We start from the raw sequence: 17458 nt of genomic DNA, 5'->3' as shown, positions 1-17458 counted from the left end.
AAGAGCTCTGGAAGGAACATTACAACATCCTCTCCTGTATGGGGTTAAGTAATCCTGGGCCGGTGTCTCTCTAAGGACACTGAGATCTACCTGTACATGAGAGAGGCTTTGAAGACTGGGTAGAAGAGCCTGAGTCTTCAATTGATCAACTTGAGTTACAACCAGCTCTCATGAACAAATTGAGTTCAGAAATCAAGGGTCCATTGAAATATCATATTCTAAGGATTAAGATTTGTACCCATTAAAGACCTAAAAGAGATAGGTGGAGTTGTCCCCAACTTACCTCTGGTTACTTTGCCAGTTTTACCCCTGAAGAAATGAGGTGGATCCTGAAGAATGACTGTTGTCTACTACAGACTCAGCCAAGTTGTATTCCTGATCGAAGCTGTGGTGTCTGACATCATTTTACTGCCAGGGCAGATTATAAACCTCAGGTACATGGTTCATGGCCATTGATTTGGTAACTAAAAACCAATATTCATAACCAATCAATTTTCTTCTAGGGCTTTTAAAAATCAGTCACCCTTTGCTGTAGTACAGTGCTGGGAGAGCTTGACTCTCTGGACATTCTGCAGAACGTCACACTGACCCTAGCACAATGGCGACGTCTGCAGATGGAGCAAGATGAGCAAGAGGTTGCTACACCAATGGTCTTGGGAAGACACGTGTGCTCCACAGAGATAGATCTGTGAAGAATTAGAAAGCTGCCATGGCAGTGAAGTCTTTAGGGGTCAAGGATATCCTCCCTGGAATAAAAGGCATGTGTCTTGTGTAATAGTCACAGTTTTGCCACCGTGACCAAATACCCTAGAAAAACAATTTAAAGAAGGAAAGGTTTATTTTGGCTTACAGTTTCCAAGGTTTCAGTCCATGGCCAGCTGACTTGGTTGCTTTTAGACCTGTGGCAAGGCAGAAGCAACCTGGGTGGAAGAGTGTGGTGAAAGAAAGCTACTCACCTCACAGCAGCCAGGAAGCCAAGAGGGTGAGAGAGCCCAAGAGGAAAGGGGTGAGGATGAGATATAGTCCCCAAGATCATGTCCCCATGATCCACTCCCTTGAACTAGGCCCCACCTCCGTTTTCCATCGCCTCCTAGTAGTGCCATCAAATTATGATGTCATCACTAGATTGATCCACTGATGAAGTTAGAGCCCTCGTGATCCAGTCAGTTTCCCAAAGCTCATCAGCAACCAAATCTTCAACACAATGAGCCTTTCAGGGGGATATTTTGGATCCCAACCATAACATCTTTCATCTCTTATCATAAAGCAAGCATCACATGACTGGCCCCTTTGTCTTCTTCCGAGCACAGTACATTTCACACCCAGGCTTCAGCCAGACCCTGGGTGATACAGTGCCATTTTCACTGGGCTCTGAGCAGATCAGGCCGTGGGACAAGCTCCTAGCCGGGTGATCTAGCAAGTCTTACCGGGTTGGGGATGTCAATAGTAGAAAAAGACAGAGTGTGGAGATTGTGGCAGGTCCCCGTGAATAAACAACAACACAGGCCTAGGGTGTGGGGCAAGGCTATGCACCCACAGCAAATCACATGCGTTTTGAACAAGCTCCTGGCTGTTTCTGCACATGTTTCTGATGGAATTCTGGACTCCAGGGCAGCAGGTGACCATGTCTCCAGACTGTCCATCGTGATCTGGGCTCTGCTGGAATTGCCCAGTCATGGTGTTAGGCAGGCTCAGCGAGAGTCTATTTTAAGATGAAAATGAGGGACCAGAGGCAGAAGGAAGTTGCATGAGCAGGAAGCACAATTCCTCTCACCCACCAAGGTCGCACCAGTGCTGATCTGCAGCTGTCACCTCTTGCCAGAAAAGTGCCCCATAGAACCATCTGAGAGAGAAGAGAAAAGAGGGCCCAGGCTTGGCTTATGAACTATGAAGGCTCTGAGATTTTGCCTGGCTTGTAAGCTAGCAAGTTATCTTGCTGCTCTTGTATAGTCACTGGCAGAAGCCACAAGGTCAGAGACAAAGACCTTATTACTCAGCACACTCACAGAGCCAAAGGATCAGCATCTTTTTGCACCAGTTCCCTGAGCTCAGTTCCTATCAGGCAATGCAAAGAAGGCTGGGAGACGCCTGAATACGCAGTGAGTAATATTACAGAAGAGAAGCCCTGGGCTTTAAGAACCCAAATATAATGGGCAGCAAGTGTGCCTGCTCTTTCCTTTGGAAGGCAACACTGTCTCCATCGATCAAACCATTCACCACCCGGACACCTTGGGGAAGGTGGACTAGAGCAAAGGCAGTCAGTGCACTGCCTGTCACACATGCAGAAATGATAAAGACTCACAGCACAATATGGGGTGCAAGCCGAAAACGAGTGGCAACTGCATTACAGTCCTGTCAGGAGGTGACCTGAGAAGGGACAGCTTCCCAATGGAGAGAGCAGTGAGCAGCGCACCTGAGGTGAGAGTACGTAAAGATTCCTTGGCTGGACACAAGGCTGGGAGCAAAAGAACTGGCAGATTAGCAGTGAGAAGTCCTGGGGCACAGGCATGTAGCTGGACATACAGGAGTACCACACTTTAATACCCATTGAAAAGTCTTGTTGCAGAGGAGGTACTGAATAACCAAGAGACAGAATGATTTGGCCAGTTAATGTTGGCCAGTTTTGCTTCTAGCTCTCTCAGATCTGGCATCATGGACATATGAATGAAATGGCCACAGGGACACATATGGTGGCCATGCATGAACTCAATAGCTTTGGCTTCCACTTAACAAGGCTGCTACTGCTGCATCTGAATGCCCAAACTGTTGGTGACAAAGACCAATATGGAGCTCCTGATGTGGTATACATGACAAGTAGAATAATGAACCATTTTGTGACAACCTTTATCAGACTGGATGTGCACAGTGTTTGTGCATATATGTGGTATGCGGTGTGTAGAAGACATATGACATGGTCTTATATGATTAGTGTGTGCCTACATGTTTGTCGTGTGTGATATGTATATGTAGAGGTGGTGCATTGATGCAGTGGGGCAGTGTATGTGGTGCGTTTTAAGAGTGTATCTGTGTGTGTGTGTAGTTTGTGTGTGCATACATATACATATCTGTGTTATGTGAATGGATATGTGCACGAGGGTGATGCAGGTGGGATGTTTACGAGTGGCATGTATATGAGGTGTGTTCATATGTACACATATGGTAGCATATGTTTGATACGTGGTATAAATGTGTATAATGTGTCTGGAGTGCACATGACATGATGTATGCAGAATGTGTGAATGTGTGTGTGTGGTGAGTGTGTGTGCGTGTCATCGTACCGCCGAGCAGTGTGTAAACCCTTTAGGAAAGCAGCTAGTCTCTCTTCTTTCTCTCACTTCCTCCCCAGAGCACCTCTTCACTCAGCAAGGCGCTGAGAGGATCCTTGCTGACAAGAGTCAAGCTCCCGAGGAGCTTGAGGGCTGCCTGACTCCCAGTCGTCCTTGACAGCAGGCTCTAGCGCCCGCCCCCTCCGGCACAGCACCCTTCCCGGTGTCGGGCCTGTAGCTAACCAACCTTGAGATTGGCAGTCGTGTGCATGTGCTTACGCTGCCTGCCCGTGTGCACGTGAAGAGCGGGGTGGGCGCAGGCCGCACATGCCGCCCAGCCTGGGCTCCGAACAGCTCTGCATCGTAAGCAAGCAGGCTGGCTCATTAGAGGGAGATGCAGGCTGTAATTCCACGTTACGTCGCCTTTTGGCTCTGTTTTGTCTTTGCAGACACCAGATCTCATCTGTTGGAGGCTGCATATGGCTCATTAGAAGGACAGAGTTAGTGAGGCACAACAGCAGGGCTCACGGGCCAGATGCCACTAGCCCCTTCTTCCCTCTTTTTTCCTCTGGCCTTTAAACTATTTTCCTTTCTTGGACTGGAGGTATAGCTCAGTGGAAGAGCACCTGGCTGGCACATGTGAGGCCATGGGTTTAAGCCCCAGCACTGCAAAAGAAAAGAAAGAAAAAGAAAAAAACTTTCCTTTCTTAGCTTAACCTTCTTGCATCCACCAGGTGACAACCATAGACCTGTAATAACGGTCACTGCCAAGTATGTTCTCTGTGCCAGACACTCCCACGGTGATCTCTGATCTTCACAACAACCCAGCAAGGCAAGCATTCGAATCCCCTGGTTCCAAGAAGGAAACTGAGTCTGGGAGTTTAAAAGACCTGTCTCTTCCCTCCCTTCCACTTAAGCATGAGGCCACCCACACTGTTTCTACTGCTCAGTGTTGTCTTGGTTCAGTGAGAAGGGGAAGAGGTTTATTTCCTACCCAGCCTTTATTACCCAGGAAATGTTGCCTTCTCACTTAAATATCTCCTAAAAATCTGAAAAGCCCTATTTCTGTATTATTTCTCTCAGCATCTACAGAGGCCAAAAGGCAAAAAATTAAATTCTGGAGCCACCTATAAGATGCTTCAGTCTCTTACTATCCTGACCCAGAATGTGGTGGTGAGGAACTCTTCCTGCGAGCTCTGTCATCAGGCTGTGCCTTCAAGGGACAGGCCCCGTGGTCTTTCCTGAGCCACTGTAGCAGTAAACCATGCCCTACACCAAATAAGTACATTTTGTCTATTTATTTCAGCCTGGTCATCAAGGATTTTCAAAGGCCTTTTTGTGACGGGTGTGCTGTGCCACAGATTTCCTCCTAGCATCGAAATAGCTTCTTTTCCTGATTGCAAGGACGTGAGTACGGCAGGGATGCAGGGGACAAAATACAGCATAATGGCTCTGAACACAGCACAGCAGTGAGACCCGTGGGAGTCGAACTCTCTTGGCACCACACATAACTCACTTCGATTCTCTAAGCCTCAGTTTCCTCATCTGTTGTTGTGAGGAAAATAATGCATGCAAAGCTCTCGATACACTGTCTGGTATTAGAAGTTACCTATTATCATCAGAGTTTTCAATCGGAATGAATAGTGGACTGCTAAATTTGCATGATTGTACTTGTACAGTAAGCCATTAATGATGCATGCATTTAGTTTTCTACTCCAAAAGAACATAGATTTGATTAATCATAACAAGAATTTAAAATATATCTATTATTCAGAAATAACCTACAGAGAGTCTAAGCCTGTCCCTTCCTTCCTTCCTTCTTCCCCAGTCTTTTTTAAAGAGAGAAACAGCAATCATAAAGTCAGATTCGCTGGCTCTTCCTCTCCCTGTTAGTGAGCTAAGTAAGGCTCGACCTTGATTAGGCAGCACTGTGTCTGATCTGAGTTCTCACCACCTTTCAACCCAGCCTCTGCTCCCCCAGTTCTACCCTCTCACATTTCTGGGGATCAAAAGATTGCCAAGGCTAAGTATCTATAACACTTGCCTTTTATACAGTTATCTACCTATACAGGTATTTTTTTCCTTCTCTCCAAGGCAAAAGTTGGACCATTTTATCTACACTGCAGAAGTCCTGCCCCTTAGAAAATGCTGGAGCATGTGAAGTTGTTTTGAAATGCCCTTGAGAAGCCTCATCCTGAATGTGGCTCTAAATCTTGAGGATTTCCCAGCTCATCACACTGGTGGTTTTTTACAGCCAGGAAATACTTCCACACTTGCCTTCGCAGGAATGCAGGTAAAGCCAAATCTCTCCACAGAGCAAATTATGAGCAATCCATCGGGTTTGGGGCATTTCCTGTCACTCCTGTCACTCACATAATGCTTAGACTGTAAAATATGAAAAGAGAGGGAGAGATCAGGCTGGCATTGAGGAAAATTGAACATCAATAAATGAATTGCTTTCACTTGGATTCTCTCTCTCTCTCAGGAAAGGGTATCTTTAAGAGGTACTCATTTCTTGTAGATCAGACTTATGCTAATTTCAACTCAAAACTCAAACACAGATGCACTGAGAGCATTCAAAATTCAGGTGATTCTGATTCCCAAAGCTTTAAATTCCACTGGACAATGGACTTCCCAACTTTGTCCCCAAAACTAACAGAGTGACCTCCTTGTGATGCGTGAGGATTATTTGATGCTATAACTTCTACATATTTTAGCAACCTTCAGCCTTGAGCTGGTGAGTTACTGCATCCTACATGTATTGGTAACTTATTTTGATTAACATGGGATAAATAAGGAATCTTTTTACTCAAGGTCACATTCCTTTCACCCAAAGGTCATGTATGTGTTAATTGGATAAAACATAAATCATGTTTCTTTCCACATTCAGGGTTAGATCCTAACCTGTTTTGTGTCAAGAAATTACAGGAAGCCCAGTCTTTGTCATCAAGGATGGCTTGATTCACAAATGATTTTTTTTTAAATCATAGTGTGGCATTAAATGTAATTTCAAACTTAAGGAATAGAAAGTTCATGGAACACTTTTTTAAAGGTTTCTCATGTTATAGGAAAAAACAATCTGCACTTTGACTCCACTTGCTTTTCTGTATCATAGAAATTTTGAGGACAAGAGAAAAATATAACTCCCACTGCTCACACTAGTCAGGTCCTCTTGGGGAGAGGTGGTGTGGAAGAATTTCTATCATTTTGATCCATTGAACAGCTGGTCTCTCTTTGCTTGAAGATTCAGCAGTCTGCTCTGTCCTTTCTAGAAAGCTAAGAAAAATTGACCTTTGGCAAAATGCATAGATCTTTTTTTTTCCCGTTAAATATTTATTCTAAAGAAGATTGTGCAAGGATAGTTTTCATTTTAAGATGCCCATTCTCTAAACTTGAAAGTCAACTGGGCCTGCTTGGAGGGAGAGGAAACACACAAGCCTATCTCCCGAACAATGGTCCAATCTAGACAAGACTAAAAAGAAACCAACTTCTTCTACCTTCAGCCTCCTATCTTCCAAAATACAGATGGCCCCAAACAAGATTGGCTGGCAAATACAGGATGTCCAGTTAAGTGTGAATTTCAGATCGTAAGCTGGTCATAAATGCTGCATGGATCCTCTTTCCTTTGTTGACATTGGCTGCCCTACCCAGAAAGCCTTTGGGCAAATGTTGTGCAGCTGCTCCAGGAAGAGACTGATGACCCCACCGAATCAAAAGCAGGGCAGTACCTAAAGCTCATTAAATCAACCTTTCATGCTACTGATAATGGGTCAGAGGTTAAAGAGATGAAAGCATTCTCCAAGAAGACATAGCTAACTAATGAAGAGCCAAATCGGGGTGTCTCCTAGGATAAGGGCAAATTCTCCCAGGAGCATTGCCTCCTTACACAGGTGCTAAAGGAGCTAGACCTTGAGGTTAGGATTAGCACAGGGGCAAGAGGACTCTGTATCTCTATGTTTCTGTGTAACAGGGCAATAGGATCACAGCATAAGTACAGTCTATCCCCTCAGTGAGCAGGGACAACAAATGGGCCAGTTCCATGGAGCCAGTAGAGTGGGGCAGGCACATTACAGAGAACAATGCACAGATTAGTATCTCAATAAATTATCCTGCCACACAGGCTCTCACGAGTCAGGTTTTCTTAAAGTGGGGCACACTCATGTTAGCAATTCGTGATTACTGTGGTTGGTTAGGGAATCTTCCCCTAGAGACCTTTCAGAATCAGATAGGAAACCATTTGTCTTTGTTAGCCAAGTTGCAGCCCTACCAGGAGACCTGCAGGAGGATGAATTTAAATGACTTCCCCAGAACTCTTCTGAACCTTGGACTCTATGAAAATTTAAACAACTAATATTATAATGTTCAAAGCTAAGACTAGAAAAAAGGGCAAAAGCAGCTCAGTGTTATTACAGAGCTTCAGTATTATTCAAGGCTTTACAGAATCAAGGAAAATCCCTGCAAAGGCCCTGGGAATGCCGGGTTGCTTTCCTGAGACATCAGAAGGAGGCCATGGTATATTTAGTCGGTGATTATTAAGGGTATCATTTATATGCACATAGGATGCCCAATTGCCTTACCATTTGTGAAGGATACACCCTAGAGAGCTCTCAAAACAGGAACATGTATTGCTCACCAACAAATAGGGACATAACTGAGGGAAGAGACTGAGGTGCCGAGAACCTCCGAGTCTCCCAGAGACTCTGGTAGCTCAAGTCTCCCATTTCCTATTTCTCCGCTTTCCCCAAATAAGCTGATGGGGATGAGGCTGGGAATGGTGGGGATACTCAAGTGAAGCTCTCCATGCCCCTGTCCCCTAATCGTTCTGAACTAGAATAACTGTTGTGGGCCACCTGCTTCTCAGCTGGAGGAAGAACTTTCAAGGCAGAGGCAGGTTCTCTGGCACCCAGGATGACAAACACTGAGGCTAAAAATCAGGAAATGCGGGACTTCCTAAAGATGCTTCCCACATAACTCAAATAAGCAGAAGTGTAAGCTGTGACTATTATAATTCGTGTGTTCCACTTTTGTGGGGGCAATGAAGGTTTTGAACTTACCAGGGCTAACCTGTTTGTTATTGTAGTGAAGAGACAGGACGTTTTTACCAGAAATTCTGTTTTAACCTTCGTTGTCAGGAGCCAAGCCCTTTCTCTGCACATCTGTTGTGTCCTTCCGGGTGAAAGGAGTCTCATTAGCACAGGACTCCTGGCCTCTCCCCACCGAAGCCCAGCCCGCCCCTTCCCTGCCTCAGGGAAGACAGAGTGGCTTCACATGATGGGAGAAAATGGGCAAGTGGCCCACAGCCACCGCCGCCGCCTCCTCCTTCTCCTCCTCCTCCTCTTCCTCCTCCTCCTCCTCCTCCTCCTCCTCCTCCTCCTCCTCCTCCTGTCTCCTCTGAGGATACCGGATGGCTGCTGCAAGCAGAGGGGTTGAGATGGTCTGCTCAGATCCAGTGCAGTCCAGGGAGTAAGCTGGCTTAAATCCAGGGCTCAGTGGTACAAAGAACACCTGTCAAAGGACATAAGCAACATTTTTTAATATCAGCATTTTCAGTAGAATAGGTAAAAAGTTGACCTCCATCTGCCTTCCTCTTTTGCCTTCTTATCTTAAGTGGCTTTGAATTTCAGTAAATGCACTAGAAAATCCTCATATCAATGTCAGGTTTTCTCAGGTTACAAACCACTTTGAAGATCTCATGGACCCTTTCCCCAGAAAAACATACTTCGTGAAGACCATATTGGAATCTCATTTCAAATACCTTTGATCTGTTTGCATGATGAATTACATAAGATGTTATGTAGAGCAAGTCAAAAAGACTTAGCTATTTCTAGTTTATGAAATCACTGCCATATCAGCATGCAGTTACTCTGGACCCTACCAAGTCTGATTTACTCCATTAATTAAATAAGCAATTACTGCTGTGTAGCAAGCTCTTGGCTAGGCACTACAGGGTGTCACATAAAAAGGGACAAGATTCTTGGCCACCAGAAACCCAAAGTCTACTGGGAAGCACACTGATTTTTAAAAATAACAATGCAGTGTACCTTGTTACCATCTATTGCTCTTGGCAATGGAGTGAAATTGGAAGTAGTGTGGGTAACTTATAGCTCATGTCCTTAAAGAAAAATGATAAGTCCTCCTTGTCCATTTTCTCCCTTCCCAATAGCTAGAATATGGCTGTCACAGGGACAGTGAGGCGTGTATCTTGGACCCCAGCATGGAGCTGTAGGTTAAGGATGGCACAGCAGGAAGATGTAAGAAGTCTGGATTACCAACACCACTGAGCAACACTCCAGCTCTGGAACACTGGCCCAGACTTTTCTGTGAGACAGATCTCTCTCTCTTGTTTAAGCATCACACTTTTAGGTCTCTTTATTATAGCAGCCAAACCAGCACCTGAAGCTTAAACTAATACAATGAACAGCAGCACAGATCATGGAAGAATAGCACATTTGATATGGTGAGTGTGGTGGCCACAGAGCTTTTCAATTCTTTGTGTCCTCATAGAAATCAAAGTAAATATATTATGTCTTCCATAAAGTCCAAAGAATAGAATCAGAGATAGAATTTTCCTCTTACATTTCCAAGCCCAATCCTTGTTTTACGAAGCCTGTCCAGCATACAAGGGTCATCCCTGAAACAAGTCCTTCCAAGAAATTCCAGGCTGTTGACCAGTGGTTGCCAGGTGTCAATCACCTAGCTAGCTGAGCACCAAGGAGGAAATTTGAGCAAAAACACTCTGCTTTTATGGCCTACAGAGTTGGTGACAGAGGTTACTTAATCATGAAAATGAGTCTGCTTTTATATGCTCACATGAATTATCTTAAGGAAAGGTACACAAGTTTGGGAGAACATATCAAAAGAGAATTGGACTGGATGGGTCCCTGAGAAAATTTTCCTGAGGACATAAATGTGAGCAGCACCTTGAAGCAATGAAAGGACTTAGCCCATTGGAGAATGAGAGAGAGCATTCTCTAGGTGGAAGGAGAATCAGGTGCAAAAGTCCTGTGGTGGAAGAAAGCATAGCTGAGTGAGGAACTAGATGAGCCCTGGGTGAGTTGCAGAGAGACATGGAGAGAGTGGTGTATAATGAGGTGAAAAGGTAAGTGGGGACAAACTGCACCAGGTCACGGAGACTACATTAGGGTTCTTAGATTTCAACCTTGGAGTATTTCATCCCTTTCTAGCTTATTTATCTCTCATTGCTGAGACAAAATATCTGACACCCAAAGTTAAGAAAGGAAAGATTTATTTGGCTCACAGTTTGTAGAGGTTCCAGTTTATAGTTGGCTGGCTCGAAGGCAGAGTGGCACATGGCAAAGGGGCATCGCAGAGGAGAAATAGTTCATTGCATGTAGAAGATAGCAAAAGCCACAGAGCCAACCACAGCTCTTTCTGTCCCTGACATCTTATCCAGGCTACTTAGGGTGGGCAGCACTCACACCCTTAATCTTATTGCCCTTGATGCTAGCATTGTGCTGTGAATCAATGCCAGCATCACGTGCTCTAGATCCAGCCACCTCTGAAAAAGCCCCACCTATGACCACATGAGGCTTTGGAGGACCTCAGACATAAGCCAGAACAATCCCCAGGGAAGGAGTTAAATGGAGAATAAGATAAAAGGGGAGGAAGATATGATTATATATACAATCTGAACATTGGTTCTATTGTGAAATACAGATAGGGAGGAAGTGTGGAGTGGCTGCAGGAAAATTACTACAACTGCCTAAGCAAGACATCGTGATCATTGGGACCAAGGTTAGCTCAGGGAGTGGAGAGAACTGCTAGCTAGAGGTAGCACTCTCCTGGCATAAAAGAGAATCACCCTTGCTATAGCTGGAATATATGCATCCTCCAAAATCCATATGTTGAAACCTAACCACCAAGAAGGTGGGCTCTCTAAGATGATTAGTTCATTAGTTTCACTGCCACAAATGGGGTTCCTTACCCCATACAGGAGCCTGAGCTGCCTCCTTCTTCTACTGCCATATGAGGAGGCACCAAGGAAGTGGCATCCTAAAAGCAGGGACAAAGCCTTTACCAGACACCACATCTGCTGATGCCTTGATCTTAGATTTCCAGCCTCCAGAGCTGTGAGAAATAAATTGCTGTTATTTATCAATTGCCTGATCTTCAGTATTCTGTTATAGTAGCAAAAATGGACTAAGACAACATCTTCAGTAATTAGACATTGTTCACCTAGAAATCTCAAAAGAAGGAAAAATGAAGCTGCTGGTTGATGTAAACGGTGTGAACTGCAAATATGTCAGAGTTCCAGAACCCACTATGGCAACATTTTCTTTTTGCTAGTTTTGTCACCTTTGGCTTTTTGTCTTGGTTTTGCCTTTGCTTTACCACGTGCTTCCCTTCCGTAGTGAAAGAACCAACATCTCCCTCATCACGTAAGTTACAGTCACGATCATTCCCAGCTGGGCCTTTCCCTCAAAACAAACATGGGTCCTTTTGTGTTTGGCATTTGTTAAGTGAGAAATATGGAAATCAATGGCCACTATATTTTCTAGATATCTCTTAACTATTTTGTTTTGTTTCAGGCTTTGATTTTTTTCTTTTTTTTTTTGCTGCTTTTTTACTAGAAATGAGAAAATAATAATCTCTTGTTCTGTCTAAAAAATATCTCTTTGTAAATATTCTTCAAAAGCTCATAAGCTACTTGAGTGAACCATTTCCCTCCCTTTTCCACTGAAAGCACAAAGATAAGTTATTCCTTGATGAAATTATCGACTATGCATCCCACATGACTTCCTTCAATAGCAAGTAAATATTCCCTCAATAACAATGGGCATGGGATGGAATTAAAATGGAGCAGTGTGGAGAATATGAAAATTCTTAGAGATTTAATAAAAGATTTCTGATAGGATCCAAAGCAGCTGGTCTTGCACAAAGGAAGTTGGTGGTTTATAGCAACTTGCCCTACCCCCAGCTTTTGGCCCAGTGGGTGTGGCCTCTGCCTAAAGGCATAGATTCACCTGCTGGGCCTGACATGCCCAGTGTGCCTTAAGTGATGTCTGTCTCTTTAAGCTCTCTACCCCACCACTCTGAAAAAGAAAGTCCATTCTGAAAAGAGAAATCTCCTAGTTGTGTTTGAAATTTTTTGACTAGGGGGAATAACAATACAATTAAATTTAGACTAATCATCAAGAAACTTTTTTAGTTACTCTCAAATTTACAGAAATTCAAGTTAAGTTTGCAAAAGTGTTCCTTAAAAGACTTGGACAAGGAGAGAGAGTGTTAGCATTTGTGTTGTTGGTATATGTATGAGATTCTAAACTGGCTGGCCAGCCAGCCTTGTTTGCCCAGGGATGGGGGGAATTCCTAGACATACAACTTTCTGCCTCAAACTGGACAGTTCTGGAAAAGCAGAGATAAATTCGTTACTCTCCCTAAATATACAGTTCCTCAATTTTCCAAGGGAGCTGAGGCCTCCATTGATCAAAAAGTAGTTACGATACTTCTATCTGCTCAGTACTTTGTGAGGCACATGGGAGATACAAAAGAAATACCAGTCAGAGGTCCATCCTTTGCCTGGGATTGTGTGGCTTGCTATGGTTTCCAGGAGTGTATAATCTAATTTCTCAGAAAATCCCAGGGCACTGACTGCTTACTAAACATTACTAGTCAGGCACTGTGGTTGGCACTTGGGGTGCAAAGATGAATAGAGAGACAGAGTCTGGTCCTAACAAACTTGCTGACTTTGAGGGAAGATGGACACAGATAGAAAAACAACACTACTTGGTGAGAGCTGCTATAGAGCTATAACAAAATACCAGGTTTATGCCACCTAGCAGGGCACAATTGACTGGCTGCAGGTGTGTGCAGATGCAGCAGTGGTGCCAGGCATCACGTGATCTTGACTTATGCTAGAAATGGCCTAGACCAGCGATGGCGAACATCTTAGAACCTTCAGTGATAACAAAGAGCTGGCTGTGGCACGAGTGCCATTGGTTCACCACCACTGATCTAGACTATCAGTAGTATGTGCTGTAATTGTTCGGAGTGCAGCAGCCTTCTTTTAGCAAGGGCACTTTCTTGAAATTGTAAGATTTAAGGTAGACGTGGGTAAAATTTTAATGTATACAAATAAACATAAAAGAAGCTCTTTTATGGACTAATCAAACTGGTGTGTTATAAACCAAAGAGTATGTGTTATCCAGTTCTGGATACCTAAGGTGCACAGCAACAAAAGATCAATAGGCAGAGATGATGACAAGAAAATTCTAGATAAGTGTAATGGTATCACCAAAGATACAGACAAGAGGTAAGAAAGATGAACACCACTTGGCGTTAGGTAGATTTCACAAAAGTGAAGAGGTTCATGAAGATGAAAAAAATAGGTTAAGATCAGATTATGAAAGATAATGAAATCTGAGAAGCTTAGATTTCCCTCTGTGGACACTGAGGAGCCACTGAGGAGGAAAGTGCTATAGCAAAAGCTGTATTTTAGAAAGCTTAATCTGGCAAAACTGATAATCCAGGTCTTGCATGAATTAGAGAAGATTCCGCATTAATGAGTTAGAGTGAAGGAAGTTTTGCCATGTGTGGGAGGGAATATGGAAGACAGTTCTCTGTGTCTGCTGCAGGATGCAGCTGCTGGCTGGAGGGAGGGACAGGCTCTTGGCAACTCCCTGAGGGAGCTGGGAAGCTCATACATCTGCAGAGAGAGAGCAGCCAGCGTCTCTGCATATAGAGGACCCTGGTAGCCATAATCCTCCTCTTCCGCAGGAAGCCACCTCACAACTGGAGTGGTCGGGACAAGAAATCAAGGTAGAAGATCTTCCAGCGACAACTTCAAAATAAAAATCAACCAGGAAAGTGGTGGCACCTACGCATGTCTAGACCAAATTAAAACAAAAGTAAAGCGAGGTCTCCACATCATTCTATGTCACAGACTGGTTCGAGTTACTTTCTCATAATCTATTTCCATTTCTAATTCTACCTGCACAAAATATAATCAGGCCTGCTTGTAATTTCTTATGCATACATGAATACCAGTAAGTTAAACTTGTTCATCTATTTACAAAGGCAGTGTGATACATAGTAGCTTAGGAATTGCTTCTTTTCCCTATGATTTTTAAATGTGAGAGTTTCTTTCTAAAACACATATTTGCAGATGTCACTTTAAACACTATTTTCTGAGATTATATTTTCCATAGAAAACAGATGTCTGCAATTATCCCTTTTTTGACCTCTGAGACTTATCAAAGTCAAATAGGTAATCATCCAATCAGACGGGCTATCATTATCAGAAGAAAAGTAATTATAATCTGAATATGTTTGAACATGATTATTATAAGCTTTAAACTGTTACACTTTTGATTGGGGCAGAATTGGAAGACATTATCACTTCATAATTCAAATGATGTAACTTCACTTGTTTTTGTCATTTAGAATCTGGAGAGCTAAATTTATTTAACAATATAATTCTTTAAACATGAACAAATTATGCAATAATCTCTTTAAAACCATGAGAATGCTTCTCAAAATCTTGACAGTGAAATTAGGGGAATTTTTTTTTTTTAAACTAGAGCAAATCATAGCTTGGCACTGAGCCCTTCAGAGTGGGAAGCACCAGGCAGACATGTTCATTTGACATGTTCATTTGATCTGCTTGGTTCTTCTAAAGACAGCACCCACCTTCCTGTCTTAACTGTTTAGGGCCACACGTTGCTGGACCAAAGTAAAAGGAGAGCTCATCCACATACAGAAATGGGTGAGGGTATATAAGAGAAAAGATCTTTCCAAAGGAGATCTGTAAATAGAGAAGTAAATTAGATTCCAAATCAAACCTGAGAATTTAAATTTAGGGAGGAAAGTGTTGAAAACCTATTGCCTGATAGATACTGAGTCAAACATCATTTCCCATTTAAAGTAATTTTATAGAAAGCTGATTGCCCAATCCTCAGCCCAGATGTATGATTGGGTGTTGGTAAGGAACCTTGGGGGGTTTCCTTGGTTATTCTCCTCTGTCTTTTCTGTTCCCTTCACACTTTCCTTCAAGTGGCCTTGTCACCTCCTCAGGAAGGACAAGAGGAGATCATGGGCATTCCTGGGCTGGGGTCTGATTTAACCTTAAACTGGGGAGCATCCATCAAAATGAGCACATGGGGCCTGAGCTTGGAAGTGTCTGGTGCTTGAGCTTTCTGAACATGACACTGGCTGAAAGTTAAAAACAGCAAGAGGGGCCTTCATGGGATTTCAAAAACACAGAATGGCCATGTTTCCATATGCACAGCATTTACTAGAACCATGGTTAAGAGCTGCCAGTCTACTTACAATTCTAGTTCAGCAGCGTTAGGTCCTGAGGCTTTCCCCACCCCTACCCCACCCACCTCCAAATATAGCAGACCTCTGGTTAAAGCCAAATTTGCACTTAATACCCTCTCACTTTCCTTCTTCTTGTTGATTCACCTGCATGATTTACTACCTTTCCCTGCCTCCTCTGCCCTGTGTTCCAATTTCTTCACTGATCAAAGAGCTATTATGGGCCCAGTGTGGCCAGGCACTATGGATACAGCAATGGACAACACAGACAAATACCACTGCCCTTCTGGAGCTTATACTCTAGTTAAATTCTTGCTAATAACTGGTGGCTTCAGTGTTAACTGATAACAAAGGCTTTAGAAGTCATGGAGGATTAAGGTGGTGTTCCTTTGTCATGCACAGAAATCAGCACAGTCATGTGCACTGTGAACCCACTACCTGCAGTGATTTGGAACCCCCTAGAGCATGAGAGTGATGACAGAAGACATGACTGTCCCCAGAGAGGTGGGGGGCGTGGAGGCTAAGTCCCAGGAAGCTCGATCTCATGCTGCCATGCTTTCTGTCCCCATGTGGATAGGTGCCCATTCATTCCATCTGTCCCAAGCTGGGCTGCCCAAGAATCTCCTCTACTATGTCTGCTGCTGCAGGTTAGCACTTCTACAGCAGACATCCTGTCTCATTAAGAGGACCAATGGTTTGTAACTCCCAATCACTCAGCCCAGTGCCTGGCACAGCGGGAGCCATCAGAAATATCTGAATGAAGGAATAGCTGTCAGTTCCACTTGCCAAAGCCTCTGCTGCACTGTTCAGTCCACGTGAAAAGACCTTTCTTTGTGTGATCCCTGTTGGTCATAGATTCTCAGACTGACGTATTACCTCATAAGATGTCAATTGGAAATTTCCAGAGTGATTCTTACTCTAAAAATTTTATCTGGCCCAGCATTTATATTATGGCACTACTGTTAGATGGAGACTTTTTTATATATTTAGTCTATCATGCCAAAAGCTTGTACATCATGTACTGCTTCTAGTGGGCGTAGCTTATCAAAGTGGGTGGGATTCTTTCCTAAAGAAAGTGGGCTTGGGCCAGGGATTTAGCTCAGTGGTGCCTCCGCCTGCCTCACAAGTGCAAGGTCCCAAGTTTGATCCCCAGTAGAAGAAGACGAAGACAAAGAAGGAGGAGGAGGAGGAAGAGGAGAAGGTGGACTTAGTCTGGCTCATGGTCTTGGAGGTTTCATTCCATGAGTGGGCAGACCCATTGCTTTTAGGATGGGGACACCACTTCCTGCAGGAAGACATGGCATAGCAAAACCATTCACCTCCTGGCTGGGATGCCCAACCCCATTGGCTAAAACTCTCTTCCTAGGCCCCATGTCTTAAAGTTTCCACCACCTCCCAATAGCACCATGCTGGGAATGAAGCCTTTAAGACATGGGCCTTTGGCGAATCTTAAGATCTAAACCAAAGCACCTTCTTTGACTGCTAGAACCAATCCTTTCTCTCATTGCTTAGTGTATTTTATGTGGAAATTACTCAGCATCTTCCTTTGCCCTGTCAACGATCTTTTTATACAGGTATCAATGCCCGTACATGTGATCACTTCACTAGCTGATTAGCAGAAAGCACCTTGGTTAGAGTTTGGTTTGAGAGGCCCAGCAGACCTAGGTTTAAATCTGAGCAGAGCTCTCCTTGGTCGAGCTATGATTTATGGCAAACTACTTCTCTAAATTTCAGCTTTGCCATCTGGAAAATAGGGTAATTGCACCTACCTGCCTTAAACACATCTCTATATTCTGATGCTTTGACATCCGGGGCCTTGCTGGTGCTGGAGAGATGGCCCATCCCAGGGCTGACGGGTACCTGGAGACTGCAAACAACTGACCCGTGAGTGGGGTTTCTGTGCACACCAACCTATG

The 17458-nt window shown here is 43.9% G+C and overlaps 1 long non-coding RNA gene across 1 annotated transcript in view; it reads right to left on the bottom strand.

Annotated features, from left to right (window-relative positions):
* Positions 1-8652: 8652 nt before the first annotated feature.
* LOC110343948 (uncharacterized) overlaps positions 8653-17458 on the bottom strand; it is a 34617-nt gene continuing 25811 nt past the window's right edge. Inside the window, exon 3 of the long non-coding RNA XR_002386210.2 lies at positions 8653-8771. This is a non-coding gene — a long non-coding RNA (uncharacterized LOC110343948). The remainder of the gene's footprint in view (positions 8772-17458) is intronic.

Source organism: Heterocephalus glaber, unplaced genomic scaffold, assembly GCF_053883595.1.
Source record: "Heterocephalus glaber isolate CG9 unplaced genomic scaffold, H.glaber_assembly_v1.0 deba00001586, whole genome shotgun sequence".
Taxonomy (NCBI): Eukaryota; Metazoa; Chordata; class Mammalia; order Rodentia; family Bathyergidae; genus Heterocephalus; species Heterocephalus glaber.
This window is presented reverse-complemented; position numbering and strand designations above follow the sequence as displayed.